Here is a 15,707-nt window from a genome sequence, read left to right as displayed (position 1 = left end):
TTTTCCCCCAATATTGTTTTTGTGGTGAGCATGTTTCATTTTCTGAAGCAGCTTAAAAGATTCCCAGCCATGCTGTGAGGCACTCAGATTTGTGCAGTGTTTACAATGCTTTTGTTGTTCATTAAACAAATTTACCCAGAATAACCCAACATGAAAGAAATCATCATGTTTACAGTGAGCTCCTGACAGAAATATGCGTAGCAAAGACAGACAAACACACATAAACCTGCATTGCCGGGTGGGACATGATTTGCTGCCGAATCCAATTTTTCTCATTAGAACTTGTTTTATTTGAATATGACTCAGTACCCCGTGTAAATGCAAGGTTGTTAATCTTATTACTATATGGAAAACAAATTAATTAGTATGCATGCAACTGGAGATGAGCTGTTAGTTTGGTGTTAGAAAGATTAGGAAAATACACTCATTATTCCAAATGATATCTGATACACACGTCTGACTCTCGCTTTAAGATCAGTGCCAATATATGGGCAACAGATATAGCTAATAAAACTCAGGCTTTTGTGCTCAGCATCTAAATGTCGGTGTTGGCCAGAGCTACACAATGCTGCTACATGCTAGTTTCTTTTGTTTTAAAACAAAGGTCAGTGTGCCGAATAACTGCTTGTTGCCACACATCAACCAGAGATTCACCTACAGCAGACACCTCTTCAGGTCCCAGTTTCTACCCAAACCTGACTGAGAATAGTCTCTTTCTTCTGCTTGGCCACCACATGTCATATGCCCACCCTACCCAGCAGCTGATGCTTTTCTTTTTTTTTAATTTCTTTTTATTGTTTTTAATTACATGTATGTGTGTGGATTTGTGTATGCGAGTGCCAGTGCCTTCAGAGGCTAGAGGTGTCGGATCTCCTGGTGCTGGAGTTACAGGTGGTTGTGAACTGCCTGATGTGGATGCTGGGAGCCAAGTACAGGCCCTCTGCAAGAGTAACAATAACTTTCCACTGCTGGGCCATCTCTGTCTTCTTTTAGTTATAATGAATAACTCTCATTCTTCCAAGGGCCCATGTGTTCTGTAACATGGAGTCTATTTCTATTTGGAGAGTCAAGGCATACTGATTAGATTGCCATACTGGAATATTGAGTGTGGCATCACACACCTGTAATCCTGGTACTTGGAAGCTGAGGCCAGATGATTTTGAGTTTCAGGTCAACCTAAGGTATACAACAAGAACCTATCTCAAAAAAACATGCAAGCAAGCAAACAACAACAACAACAAAACCCACTCCTTTTTGCGATAGTGTTGAGCAATCGCTAAGATATATTGTCAGGCATACACACACACACACACACACACACACACACACACACACACACATCTTTGCACACACATAGCATACAGACAACCAAGGTAACCAGGGAGGGATACTGGGTGATTAAGAAGCAGATATTGATAAGAATAGGTTGTCTTGGTGGTAGTGGTGGTGGCGCACACCTTTAATCCCAGTATTCAGGAGGCAGAGGCAGGCTGATCTCTGAGTTCAAGGCCAGTCTGGTTTACAGATGGAGTTCCAGGACATCCAGGAAACATACAGAAAAATCTTGTCTCAAATATATATGAATAGGTTGTCTTTCAGATTCCTGCTGACCTTTTGAATTTGAGCTATATGCATTTACCCAGTAATTTCTTTTAAAAGGAAGAAATAGAACAAATGCAAAATTTAAAAATAAAACCTAATAAGTGAGAATTATTTCTCAAATTAAAACAACCAGAAATGAATACAACAAATAAAAGGAAAAAAGTCATTTGGGATATGGAACTTTGGAAATTCCATTAGTAAATAAAACTCTTGTTCACTTGTTTGCTTGTTTTTGTTTTTAAGACAAGGTCTCACATAGCTCAAGGATGGCCTTGAATGTCTTCTGATGCCATCACACTTCTAGTTCTGGGATCACAGACATGCACCAACCCACACCTACCATGTGGAGCCAGGGATCACACTCCAGTATTCATCCTGCTTGGTGGCAAGTGCCCTTACCTGCTGAGCCATCTCTCTGGCCTTCTAGTGTTTCTCAAATGTTTTTGACTAAGGTATTCTTTAAAAAAAAAAAAAAAAAAAAGAACCAAAACAACATTCATTTACTAACATAAGATGTTAGTAACTCTCTCTAGGCACTAAGCAGCATTTCTGACCTGAAGATGAATCTCAATTCTGCTGTCATCTCTGTGATGAACCTAGTCAAGCCCCTTCTGTCTTGGGCCTCAGGGGCTCCATATGCAAAATAAAACAGTGGCATGAAGTGATCCCTTTCATCCCTGCTGGGCCTGAAAGTCAGGTTTTGCAATAATGAGTCAAGGGTCTCTTCCAAAGAATGCACGTGGTAGTGAGAAGAGCCAAGAGATCTATGGTGCACAGGGTGTAGATGTATTTTCCTGCTTTTCTAACAATCCCAAGGTGATAGGGATGAGAGAGCCTAGGGATATAATTCATTGGTAGGGCACATGCTTAGCATGTACAAGGAAGGCCCTGGGTTTAATCCCTAGGACCAAAACTGCAGAGAATCTTCCAGGAGGTTGTAAGAAACCGATGGAAACATTCTTGTTCCCTATCAGAGTCTCAGCATTTGTTCACTGACAGCCTTGAGCAAAACCCTGAGTTAAGACTCAGTTTCCTCAGCTATAAAATGGGTATAACAATTATTCCCACACTTCCCCTAATTCTTAGTGTAGACATTACAGAAACAGAGCTAAGAGAAAACAACCCACAGCAGTTTTGTCAAGCTGTTTTAAATGAATTAAAACGGTTGTTTATCAAGTTTTATTTCATTTGTTAATAGATTTTTCTATGCTATTGCAAGGTCACAGTATGAGCTATGGTAACTGTCCATTACCAGAGGCAAAAATACATTCACAAAAAGACTTTCACAGAATAATTTTCCCATGTACATACACATTAAGAATCAAGCAGGAACTCAGACCCTTTGACCCAGAAAATCTTGATCTGGGGATATTAAGGAAATGACAAAAATAGAAGAAAGTGATCTGTATGAAGACACACGCTTGGGATTATCTGTGAAAGTGAAGAACTGGAGTCCTTCTAAATATGCAGTTCAAGAGGATGACAGAACCCCTCACGAGGGTATTATTAAGCAGCTATTACAATTATTATTAAAACATTTATTTTTAAATGATAATTATGAAGAGCAACATTATAGTAATAAAATGTTGTGTGAGAGAGCTGAATCCAGTGATGTACACTAATAAATCACCTCTGTAAATCCCACCTGCCACTAAGAAAGGATGGAGAAGCTATACAGGACAGTTCATTTGTTAGGATGGCAGGATTATGGATAATTTTCATTCCTTTAATTTCCTTCATTGTTCAAATGTTATAAACTAAACAAAAATCAGAGAAAATGCACCGTACACAACAGATAGGTATATTCTGTTGTAGCCTTCATAAATCCCTCCACTGGAGAAAGGGATTAGACATGGCTTACCATCCTGAGTCGTAAAAAAAAGACCCACAGATTGCATTTCCTCTAGACCCTCCTACCCTCCCAAGAATAAATTAAAATATAAACAGCAGATTTTAAAATCCAGGATTAGTTCATTATTCTACTTCAGACACATAAAGAGAAGGAATGCATCCTTTCTCTCCTTTGGGTTAAGAGTTTCCTCAGCCAAGTCTCACCATCCGCGCTTCCCCTCTCGGCAGGGACTGGGTCATCATTTCTATGTTACACGTTTCTTGACCTGCTAGAGGCTGTGGTGATAATGGTCCAGTCAGAATGAAGGGACCCAACAGCGCCTGCGCTGTGACATGAGCATCTAATTTGAGCCAGCTGAGGCCCCGTCTGCTCTCAGGATTCCTTAAGGACTTTGCAGGAAGGGATAGAGAAACTGGTTGGATCCTTGTTCTTTGAAAACTCAGTGTGGTGTGGAAGAGAAAGGTTGCAGCTCAGGGCTGAGTGCTTGTCTAGTGAGGCCCTGGGTCCTTTCTCCAACAGGATCAGGAGTTCATGACCAGCCTGGGCCAAATGAGGTCTGGTCTCAAAGAACAAATCAAAAGTCAGTGTGATGTAATGGAATCGGGCCATGTCTGAGCCTCAGATGAGGTCTCATCTGTGAACCCGTCGTTAGTAAAAGCTGCTGAGTATGGTGACGGTTGGTGATAATAAGGGTGAGGCATCCACTGAATGTTCAAGAAATACCAGTTCAGTGAGAAAGCAAGACTAAAGTACAGGCAGGCTGTGTGTCTATAGCCTCACTGCTGGAAGCCAAGGCAGGGGGATCACGACTTCAAGGGAAGGCTGGGCTACACAGTGACAGCTTAGAAAGAAAGAAAAAGAGGAAGGAGGGAAGGAAAGGAGGGGAGGGAGGGAGGGAGCGGAGGGAGGGGGGAGGGAGGGAGGGAGGGAAGGAAGGAAGGAGGAAGGAAGGGAAGGAGGAAGGGAGAGAGGAGGGAGGGAGGAAGGAAGGAAGAAGGAAGGGTAAAAAAAAAACAAACACCAAAACTCTAAATATGAACCAAAAAGAACAAAAGTAAAGCAAAAACAAACATCAGTTACTGTGGGAAGTGACAATTTTGTCTTCTCTGGGTGTCTTATGTCAACATCTGTTGAGTGAGAAGGCTGGAGTTGGTGTTCAAGGGGCTGTCTTATCGTAGGGCAAACCCACAGCTTCCCACTGCTGTAGCCACGCCCTTCCTGAGGCCTTGTCCACGATTTGCTACTGAGCCACACCCAGTCCGGCAACGCCCTGGTAAGATACATTTGTGTAGGAGTGTGTGTTCAGGAAGACACAGGCACAGGAAGGGACAAATTCTAGGGATTTTCTACAGATCCGGCTCCTGGCTCCGAATCCTGGCCACTGCTTGCCTCCTGAGTGTGCCCTTTCCAGCTGATATTTCAAGCCCCCATGATTGTTTGGAGGTTATTCATCCAATGAATGACATGGGGGAGATTTTGGAACTTCCCTCACACTCGTTGAAGAGATGCTACCAAAAGAACCCTCAGTGAATCCCTGAAGGGCAGAACTAGGAACATTGGACAGAAGGTATATGGAAGCCTTACTCTTGAGGAAAAGATGTTCTGTTAGTTATCCCACAATGCAAAGGGCTAGAGAGCTTACTGTCCTGGGAGTATTCAACTGTAGGCTGAACTTCTGTCTACTGGGATGGAGGAGAGCCCCAGCCTAGAGGCAAACGGTTAATTTAATGTGCCTCGCTAGCCCCATTCTGCTGCTGTTAATGAATGATTTATCAATTATTGCTTAATCATCAGGCCACTAATTGATAAACTGCTGGTTACAGCTTCTTGGAGGATGTCTTCATTTTTTTTTTTTTTTTTTTTTTTTTTTTTTTTTTACGTTGTTGTGACCAGATATCTGACATCAACAAGGGAGGAAAGATTTGGAGGGGTAAATAGTTTGAAAGGATATAGTTCATAATGGCAGAGAAGACATAATGGAGTTCATGGCTGTGGTAATGTAGAACTGGGTCTCCTCATGCTTCATATCTTTGAGGAGTAGGAAGCAAAGAACATAGGCTATGTGTGCCCAGGCTAGTGCCTCATTCCCTCCAGATAGGCCCCATCTCCTGAAGGTTCCAGAGCCTCCCAAACAGCATCACCATCTGGAGATCAGGAGTTCAAACACATGAGCCTGTGGGGAACATTTCAAACCGTTTACAGAGGCTCTGCCCTTTTCTAACTTCTCCCTGAAGAGAATGCCCATTGGAAGGCGGAGGATGAGACAGAATACTCATGACTCACCTACTTCAGCCTGGTTTTCCATAGTGTCAATTTTCCCCCTCAATTTCTAGGGGTGGTGGTGGTGATGGTGGTGGTGGTGGTGGTGTGTGTGTGTACATACATATACACAGTGGAGATCCCCTCATTAATGTGCTGTTGACTGCTATCATATCTTCGTTTTCCCTCCACGATCCCAGGCTTTCTTCTTCCTTCAGCTCTGCCCAGCTGTGTGTTAACCCAGCAAGTCTGCACCCGACATTGTCTTTTCAGAATTCCAGCAGCAGTATCATGACAGCTGTTAACCTCACAGCCCTCAGATGTGCTTGAGTTGAATTTCTGTGCGTTCTTCCTTCCAGTGTAAGAAAAGGATCCTTTCAGAGGAAACATACAATTTTTCAACACATGAGTCTGTCGGCCTCTTCCTGTACAAACCTTACTCTTAGCGCCTGTCAAATGCTGGCCCATAGGTTCCTGTACTAACAGAGAACTATATCTAGTCAACCAAAATAGACTTTCTTTAACAGCACCAAGGCATCTGAACCCATCCTTATTTTGTGGACGGATTAGCCAGGCATTCTGTCATTTGGTTCTCAGGACTGCACTGAAGGGCGAGGTGAGGGGAGAGCAGTTATCCCCCCATTATGAAGGTTAGCAGACGGAGAGCGGAGAGGCGAGGTTGTGTTTCCAGAGAAGGGATGGTTAGCATCTAAGGAAGCCTGAAGAGGGTTAATGAGGCCAGGGTAGAGGAGCTTTATTCATTCATGAGACTCACCAAAGCAAGTGTAGTGCTGCTCACAGGGGCTGCAGAAGTGGAGCACGCACAGTGAAGGCAAAAGATAGACAGCAAGCTATGGCGGTGTGGCAAACTCAGTACCAGAAATGTGGGCCCCAGTAGACAGCCAGGTACTTGAAATCTGTGAAAGCCAGGGAAGTGGGCAGCTCTGGATCAGCCAGGCAGGCTGTCTTGTAAAGCTCTGGCAGAGGACCTATGGATGCTACTTAGGACTGGCGGGTAAGTGGACCAAACCTTAAGATGAACACAATTCTATCTAACTGTTTCTTCAGCTGGTTCCAGTTGCTTCACCAAGGAATTTCTCCATCCCCTGCCTTGACAGTTCCAAAGCAGGCTAATATATTTGTTCTTCTTCTGCCCCACTGCTCTTACTGAAGCTTCAGGCTGTAGCAGCCTGCTCTCATCTTCTCTTTCTTCCTTCCTTTCCTTTCTTTTTTTTTTTTTTTTTTCCGAGACAGGGTTTCTCTGTGCAGCTCTGGCTGTCCTGGAACTTGCTCTGTGGACCAGGGTGACCTCAAATTAACAGAGATTCACCTGCCTCTGCCTCCCAAGTGCTAGGATCAAAGGCATGCGCCACCACCACCCCTGGGTCAGATGCTATCTCATTTTGGAAATTTTGTAAGCGAGGTGCGGTGATGCATACCTATAGTCTTAACACTTGGGGGAAGAAAGCAGAAGCACCTGGAGTTCAAGGCTAGCCTCAGCTATATAGTGAGTTTAAAGCTAACCTGGGCTACACGAGACTGTCTTAACCTACTGTGGCCCACAAATCTTCAAATCTTTATGAATCCCCGTAGCAGGAGAAAGGAAAACCCTCTCTCTCTCTCTCTCTCTCTCTCTCTCTCTCTTCTCTCTCTTTTTTCCTGTACTTAATCAAAGCCTGTTGAGTTGTCCCACATCACAGCTTATTTCTGCATTCTGACTAGGAGGGAGTGAGGGTAGGAGACTCTCGTCTCCCCGGAGCATTCGGCATTAAAGCATGTTGCTCTGTTTGCTGAAAGGAATCAAATTAAGAACAAGAAAAGGGAACACATCCATCTCCAAAGTCGGGCGTTTCTTTGGTCCTCTTGAGGCAGGGTGGAAATAAGTGTAATAAGTCTGACTGCTGGTACTTAGAGGGGTCTGCATGCCGCCATTCCAGTAAGTTCCAAGTTCTTGATGTTTGGACAGTTGCAGACCTGGTAAGTGGGGCAGAGGCAATCAATAGATACAGTCTTCCCTTGAAAAGAATTCCTTCATCTCCTCTTTAGTCCCCTCCCTCCCTCCCTCCCTCCCTTCTTCCCTCCCTTCCTTTCTGTTTTGTTTTGTTTGTTTGTTTGTTTTTGAGGCAGACTTCCACTATGTATCCCTGGCTAGCCTCAAACCCATGATCTTCCTGCCTCAACCCTCACAGTCAATGCTTGGGTTGCAGGCCTGCATTACCAGATGTGGCATCGCCCTGGAAACATTTCTAAGTCACTATCTCTCAGTGGATGGTCAGGCACTTCTGGCACCTGTCTGCTTGCTTGGGGAAGTCATAAAATACTCAGGCTCTGAGCTTCGTCCCCCTAGTGCTGATCAAAGCTCTCTGGGATCTTCAAGTGACTCTCCTCACACTGAAGTTTAGAAGCTCCTATTAGAAGGGAATTTACCAGCTAAAGAGCTGGCACCAGAAGGAGGAGTCTGGTCAGGAGCTTACAATGTAGGAGGAGGGCTGAGGATAGAACTCAAGTATTTCATCTCCAGACCCCAAGATGACGGAAACGAGAGTTCCTTCTGCCAGGCCCAGCAAGGACTAGCAGTCACAGTCTATGACTCTCACCACCTTCCTAGGATTTAGTAATGTGTGTGAAGGATATTTCAGTCTGCTTTGCTTGCTTGTTTCCCAGGCTGAAGTCTTTGGAGAATGTCTCTCCCACCCAGGAGAAGGTAAAAAGGAATAGAAATGGAGCTTTTTGTCTGACTTCCTTTTGGTCCTGAAGCCATTCCATTATCTTCATTTAGTCCATCTGGTTAAAGGAGCAGGACGCTTTGGTGGATGCCAGGGGCCTGCCCCCATGCACCCTGCTTCCTTTGCTCTGCTCTCCTGAACATGAGAATTCCTTCCCTCCAAAGCACTTACCGTCCACCCTCACACCTCTCATTTTTAACCAGCTTTTTTCCCCCCAAAGCATTTTGCTTGCACATTAATACCCAGTAGTTTTATCTGCAAAATGAGATGTTAATTATGTCCTCTGTGTCCTTATTTACCTGTGTCTTAGTTAGGGTTTCTATTGCTGTGAGAAAACACCAGGACCAAAAAGGAGGTTGGGGAGAAAAGGGTTTCTTTGACTTACACTTCCATATTGCTGTTCTTTATCAAAGGAAGTCAGGACAGGAACTCAAACTGGGCAGGAACCTGGAGGCAGGGGCTGATGCAGAGGCCATGGAGGAGAACTACTTACTGGCTTGCTTCCCCTGGCTTGCTCAGCCTGCCTTCTTACAGGACCCAGGACCACCAGCCCAGGGATGGCACCACGCACAATGGGTAGGGCCCTCCCCACATTGATCACTAATTGAGAAAATACCTCACAGCCGGATCTCATGGACACATTTCCTGAACTGAGGCTCCTTTCTCTCTAATAACTCTAGCTTGTGTCAAGTTGACACCAAACTAGCCAGTGCTCCTAGTGAAGTCTTACTAACTAACTCTTGTAGTTCACTCATCTGAAATCGTCTCCATCATGCCTTTCCAGAGTCTGGCTTGCCCACCTTGCTGTCTTGTTTACACCTAGTCTTCCACTCTTCCGGTCTGAGTTATGGCCTATCTCCCTGGACACAGCCTGAGTCTCCAATGATGCTGTTCCTTAGGTTCTGACTTGTGTGTGCAACCCTTCCACACAGCCTAAGAGGAGCCGAGGAGGCTATGCCAAGAGTACCCGAGGCCTGAGCTCTCAGCAAAGGTTTTGCTTTCCACCCTGGCTCTCTTGATAGTGAAACCCACTAGGCTGAGAGAGCAAGGATCTCTAGTACCTCCGGCTGCCTGTCTGGTTCCGGGGAAAAGAGTACATTTGGAATATGTGGTCCTTTAAAACTCGCAAGCATGCGAACACTGCCCTCCTTCCCCAGGTCACTTCCCCAGGAGTCCGGCATAGTTCTGGGTGGCCAGAAAAGCTTTAGGAGCAGTTTTCCCTGGATCTTGGAAGCTGTCCTGGCTGGTGCAGAGCATGTACCAGCCAGCACAGAGGGCCTAGGAGGTAGGAGGGACCAAAGGCTAGCTCCCTAAACAGGCTTTGGTGAAAGCAGCCAGGACAAAACCCAGCTCCAAAGCTTAATTAAAAAGAGTGCTTAATCCCTCCCCCAACAAATGCAAATCACCCACAAAGGAGAACAGGAACCCCAGTGGCCAGGAAGACCCACTGCCTTAAACACAAGCGCTTTGGCTTTGGCGGTGCCCTGTGCCGGGCAGCTCAGCTATGATCTGATACAATGACTATTGTCAGAGAAGGCTGTTTTTCCATGTTTTTTGTATCCTTTTCTTCGAATTTTCTTTTACTACCTAATTTCATGCATCAGAGGTCAAAAGACAAAAGGTTGGGCTCAGTTTAGAGGAGGCAAACTCCCCACCACCAGGAACGTGTGTCCAGAGGAGTGCTCTGAGGTCCTGCCTTGAAGGCGCTGGCAGGTTTTCATCCTTGCCTAACTCTTTTGTCGCTTCACGGGGTACATGAGTCTGTTCCAATGGCATATGAAATGAGATGCCAAACTAGGAAAAACCGGGTCCCCTTTAAGCTCACCAAAATGTTTCCCTCTCCCATTCTTTTTGTATAAGAATTTGTACGTAAAAATAAAAACCCATCTGAGTCCTAAGCCCATATGTGTAGAGAGCTAAATATAAACATGTGTATGTATATGGAGATAAGTTTATATAGTAGATAGGAATGTGTATTGTCAATATAAAAGTTGAGTGTGTGTTGCTTGGTTATTTTTTTTCCTGGGGGAATTGATAAAGATTTCTCCAGAAAATTGCCAGCACCTGTTCTAAAACTCATTCGAATGGAAGTTATGGCAGGATTTTAGCACAAATAACTTGGCGTGATTACGTTAGAAGGAATTTTCTTCCTTGCACATCAAGTCTTTTCAGTGTCCCATCTTGGTTTCTTGGGTCTAGTGGGCTGCTAGGGTTTCCTTGTGTGATGAGTAGACCCCTGGGTATTCATAAAGAGAATACCACACCATGATTTTTCAAATAGACATATATGTATATTTTTCGATTTCTTCTATGTTTACAAGCTCCTCAAACTAACCACATATTCCAAATGGCTTCCAGCTGGCTGAAAATTTATTTGGAGAGATCTTTAGTTTTCTCCCTTTTAGATAATTGTTTTAGGTTTAAATAATGTAGGGAGGTCTAGCTCCCGCCTCCACTACAACGCAAAGTTGAACATTTTGGAAGTGTCCCTGTGACCGTGGGGCTGGGTCCAGGGCTCATCTCACAGACCTTTTGAACCCCAGTTTTTCTTCTGTTTTCCATCGTACTCTAGGCTGAGTTCTGGAAGTCTGCTATCAGCAAATTGCTGTTTAAGTTGCCAAAAGCGGGTATCCACTGAAAACCGGAAAGACTTTTAGAACACTGTTTTATTTCAGGCATATCTTCAAGCCCAGACCTTATTACACTCCCCCACCCCCCGCACAATGTTCAGACCACCCCCATAAGGTATTTGCCCACAAGGAAAAAAAAAATCAGCCCACAGCTCGCCCTGAAACATTGCAGATTCCCACTTCAGGCTTCAGGAATGCACTGCTTCCTGCTGTCATCCCCTGCCATAGTTCCTAAGTTGTTCCAGGGAAACAGAATAAAGTAAGTGAGAACGTTAAAGGGCCTACTTGGGTCGAGCTTCACTTCCATCTAGCATTATTATCGGCATTAAAAAGCAAAAGAATGGTTTAGCCTGGTGTTTTCGCTTCACTCCAAACTGCCTGTGAAGTGGGTACCTTTATATTCCAGTGCTTCATGGATTCAAATTACATCACATTAATTTTTTATTAGTTTAAAACACATTGAATAAATGTAAGTCTGGGCTGGTGTATGAATATTTAAAGCTCACATGCAACAACGAAGAAAGAAGAAAAAAACGAGCAGAGAGAGCAAAAGGCTCATTTACAAACACTGACAGAAATAAAAAAGCAACGTTCTTTAGAAAAATATGATTTGTTACTGACAGTTCTGGTATGGCTACTTTTCAAAGAAAAATTACAAAGAAACCAACTGATTCACAGTTGTTTTCAATCAGAATCCCTGCAAATCTTTCAGCGCCTCGCTTTGGATTCTTAGGTTATACTGAATTGCTGGGACGTGCTGCCAAATTTTAAATACAGTTGATGGTTTTCCATATTCAAATATTGCAAGTGGAACTCTAGGAGAGTAGATTTAATCTTAGAATTCTCCAAGAGTTGTCGTCACATCGGGTCTCTGTGCATATAGACTTGCCGCCTGTCATGTGTTCCTGGGCACTGGAAACCAGTCGTGAAACTGAATTGAGCTATTAGATTTGAGTTGAAATGAACCCATCCAAACGACCCTGGTCTGCACTCTTTGAGGCTTCTCTCAATACTTTTTCATTAAAACAAGAAAAGCAGTAAAGAAAAACAATCGCGATAACCCACCATCAAGCATCAGTTCCCCGGAGCACAGTATTCCGCACTACCGGAGTATTTCCAGTGGCTGGTACATGGCACCCCAGCGAACCAGCAGCCAGAGCTCCAGAGCTCGAAGCCCCCTAGAAGCAGAAGAAGTTAACAGCAGCAGAAATGGGTGTTTTGACACAAGCCAGCTCTAAAAACCCCGCCGAGGCAAGTGACCAATGTCGTGTCCTTTTTGCACCTTGTGCCCCAAGAAGTGAAGGTGGAGGGCGACCCCATCCATCTAGGCACAGTCCCTAGGCAAGCTCCAAGCTTAATGCAGTGGCCCTACTGGTCCTGACTCCGTGTCCACTTTCCCTGTAGCCAGAGTCTGTGCCTTGGCACACGGCGCAGGGCGGGGCTGGGCTTTCCCGGCACCGCCTGCTGTAGGTGCGGTAGCACGTGCGCGCTGCGCGGACTCGGACTCCTGCAAGTCCAGCTCAGGCCACGGATCTCACTGACCTAGGGTCTGGACTTTAGGGCGGGGCCTATTCCTCGCCTCCAGCCTGGACAGCTGCTTCCACCCACCATCTTCACCAGCTCCAGAGGGAAGCCCCGGGACTAGAGTCGGTTCGGGTGACTGCCCCCCCAGGACTTGCCCAGGAGGCCCAGCGGCAGCCAATGATGACCCAAACCCTCGCTAGCACCCCCAAGATCTGGGGAGGGAGATCGGCGGGCCAGAACCGAATCTATGTCTCTCTGCTCCTGGGTAGTGTTCCCAGGCCGAGTGGAAGAGCTCGAACTTAGCCCCTCGCCTTGTGGGTCTCTGTTCCCCTTGACTCGAGCCTCCTGGCTGGGGGGAAGCTCCGGCGCGCCTCGGCCAACCCCTTCTGCGGCTCCTTTCTCTTCCTGTCACTCTCTGCTCTCGGTTTCTGTTTTCTCCCTCCTACACACTGCCGGAGCATGCCATGCGTGGTCCTTGAAGCCTCGGCACCAGCCCCTTTCCTGGGCCTCCAATCTGCCTCTGCCATTCTGTCTTTCTCTATAGATTCTACTCGCATTTCCTAGCCCGCTTAGCTAGCATGACTCTCTGCCTCTAAGTGCCCCCCACCCCCCGCCCCCGTCTCACTGCTTGGTGTAGCATTAAAACACAACATATGTTGAGGTTAGTGTGTTGTTTCGGCAATACGGCTAGAAAAAAATTGCCTTATTCTGTTCTTAGAACATTTCCGGTCACTAGAATTTGGTTTCCCCTCCAGGCGATGCCAGCACTGGTTCCACCTTGCAGGCCTCTGCTGCTGCGGAGCCCGCTGACTGTGGGTATGCAAGTGTTCAATTGTGGATACACCGACCTACGGTTGCAAACAGGGCGGGCCCTCCGAGCCGAAAGCTGAACACAGGTTTCTAGAGTTTTAGGCGAGGAACTAGGGTGCATTCAGGGATCCTGACACCTTTCTAAGCCTAGACTCCTCGCTTTCTGTATCTCTAGGGCTGCAGCATCAATTCCGTGTCCTCCGAAGTGGTTTAGTTTGTCACCTGCTCCGCAGCGGGGAGCTGCCTCTACGTTCAACGCTGCTGGCAGGGGGTTTAGGGGAGTTGAAAGTACGCTAACCGGTCGCAAGAAGGCGTCAAGCCACAGCTGGCCGAGTGAGCAAAGGAACGGTGGCTAGGCCTGGGTACCGCGGAAGGGGATTTGGAATTGCGATCCCAGCACCAGGACCGCAGGACCCGCGAGGTTGTGGCTTGCGACGACGGGCGCCCCCTCGGGAACGCACGTTTGTTCCACACTGGTCCGAGGCGCAGAGCGCAACGCCGCGTCAGCCCCCGGGTCTGCTATTTTTGGAGTCTGGCAAACCCGCCATTCCTAGTGTTTGGCCTAATCCTGGTTTCTAGCTAGATGTAGGCAGGAACGAAATAGTGGTCGGTGTGCCCTCCCTTAATCCCAAAGCCCCCACAAAATCAAAATATACATCCGAAACTCATCAAATCCTCTCACAAACACACAACTAAACCCAACACAGCAAAATAAACCCCAAACCCTCATCCAAGAGCATAGCTCATTAAAAAGAATCAAAATCGAAGAAAACAAAATAAACGCATTTACCAATGCAGCACACACAAGGCACTTACAGATACAGAGCATATCCCAGCACTGCTCAGACGAAAAGCCTGGCAAGGAGACAGTCTACAAGGGCAAAGTACAAAACCCATACGAAATCAAAGCAGGCAAGACAGACAATATCCACCCCAGAGCTAAACCTGCAAAAATCAGTTCCACAAAGGAAAAAAAAAAAAAAACAAAACAAAACACAACAACAAGCAAAACGCAAGAAACAAAAGATTCACAGATAATGGAAACTCACAGGAAACAAACAACAAAACAAAAACCCTAAATAGGAAGAAAAGAAAAGCCTACAACTCCCGCCCCAGCCCAGGGTGAACTGTCAATTCCGAAAGGGCTTTTGATCTCCCGGCGCCGGCAGGCCGCTCCTCCCCAGCGCTGCCTCCCGGCACCCGCGGCGGAAGGGCGGGAAGCCGGAGCAGAGGCCCGGAGGCGGACGAGAGTCTAAAGCTTCAGGACCGCCAAAAATCAAACCGCGGAGTAGGGACCGGGACCCACAGGCTGCAGAGAGGAGGTGGCACGGGAGGAGAGCTCAGACCACTTGGTGTGGGGGCCGCCAGGGAATCCTCAGCCACGTTTCCGATTGTGGCGAAATCTGCTCAGTGGATTCGTGATGTCCGGTTCCCACTAACCCCCTCCCCCCATCCTCGAACTCTAGGCTCTTCCCCCTAGGTTGCAGCCCAGCCTCGTGACCACCCCCTCAAAAAAAAAAAAAAAAAATCAAACAAACACTCTCTCTGAGGACGCGATTCACTTTTCGAAACTGCCATTGTCCAGCGGGCCAGGAGTGCTCCCCCGCCCTGAGAACCTTCCCCTGCGACCACCCCGCGGCGGGGCTCCCTAGGCTTCCAGTGGCCAAGAGAGCAGCTTAGATTCCAGACTGGGGAGGGGACAGTAGGGAAGGCTTGAGCTTGGGCCGCTGGGAGCTGGGTTGCATGCGCCACACCTTTGCCTACTCTCTTCGCCTCTGATTTCACCTCTGGAATCAAGTCTGGGACTCGGGATGCCACAAGGTCTCCTGGCCTGAGGGCAGTGGGATTTCATTTAGGGGCCTGGGTAAGGTGTTCAGAATTTTCGCTTGTTTCTGAACCTACTGAGATGGTTCTGCTTGGCCCGGGTGTTCCAAAGCAGAGGTCCGGGTTTTATCAACAGCCTTTCTGTTGAACCTCTTGGGCTCTGGGCAGAAAGGGACGGCGCTCTGGAGAGATCTGGGACCTAGAAGCTGAGTGGAACCTGGGGATTGTAGGGATCTGAAGTTGCCCTAGAAGCAGAGCCCAAAAGACCTACGGAGGTTGCAAATGGGTTGGGGGTGGGGTAGTTGGGAACCCGACGGCTGGCGCCGCCCTAGGGGTGAATCTGAGGATGCTAGAACGTCCCCTGTGGCTGACAATTGTGCTAGCACAGGGTTCAAAATCACCTGCTTGGCAGAATTGTTCTTTCTTTAAAATAAAAAATCGGGCCTACTGGCACCCACGAAATAAGGTTTGCATGTAGGG

The sequence above is a fragment of the Peromyscus leucopus genome, chromosome 2 (genome assembly GCF_004664715.2).
Source record: "Peromyscus leucopus breed LL Stock chromosome 2, UCI_PerLeu_2.1, whole genome shotgun sequence".
Classification (NCBI taxonomy): Eukaryota; Metazoa; Chordata; class Mammalia; order Rodentia; family Cricetidae; genus Peromyscus; species Peromyscus leucopus.
This window is presented reverse-complemented; position numbering follows the sequence as displayed.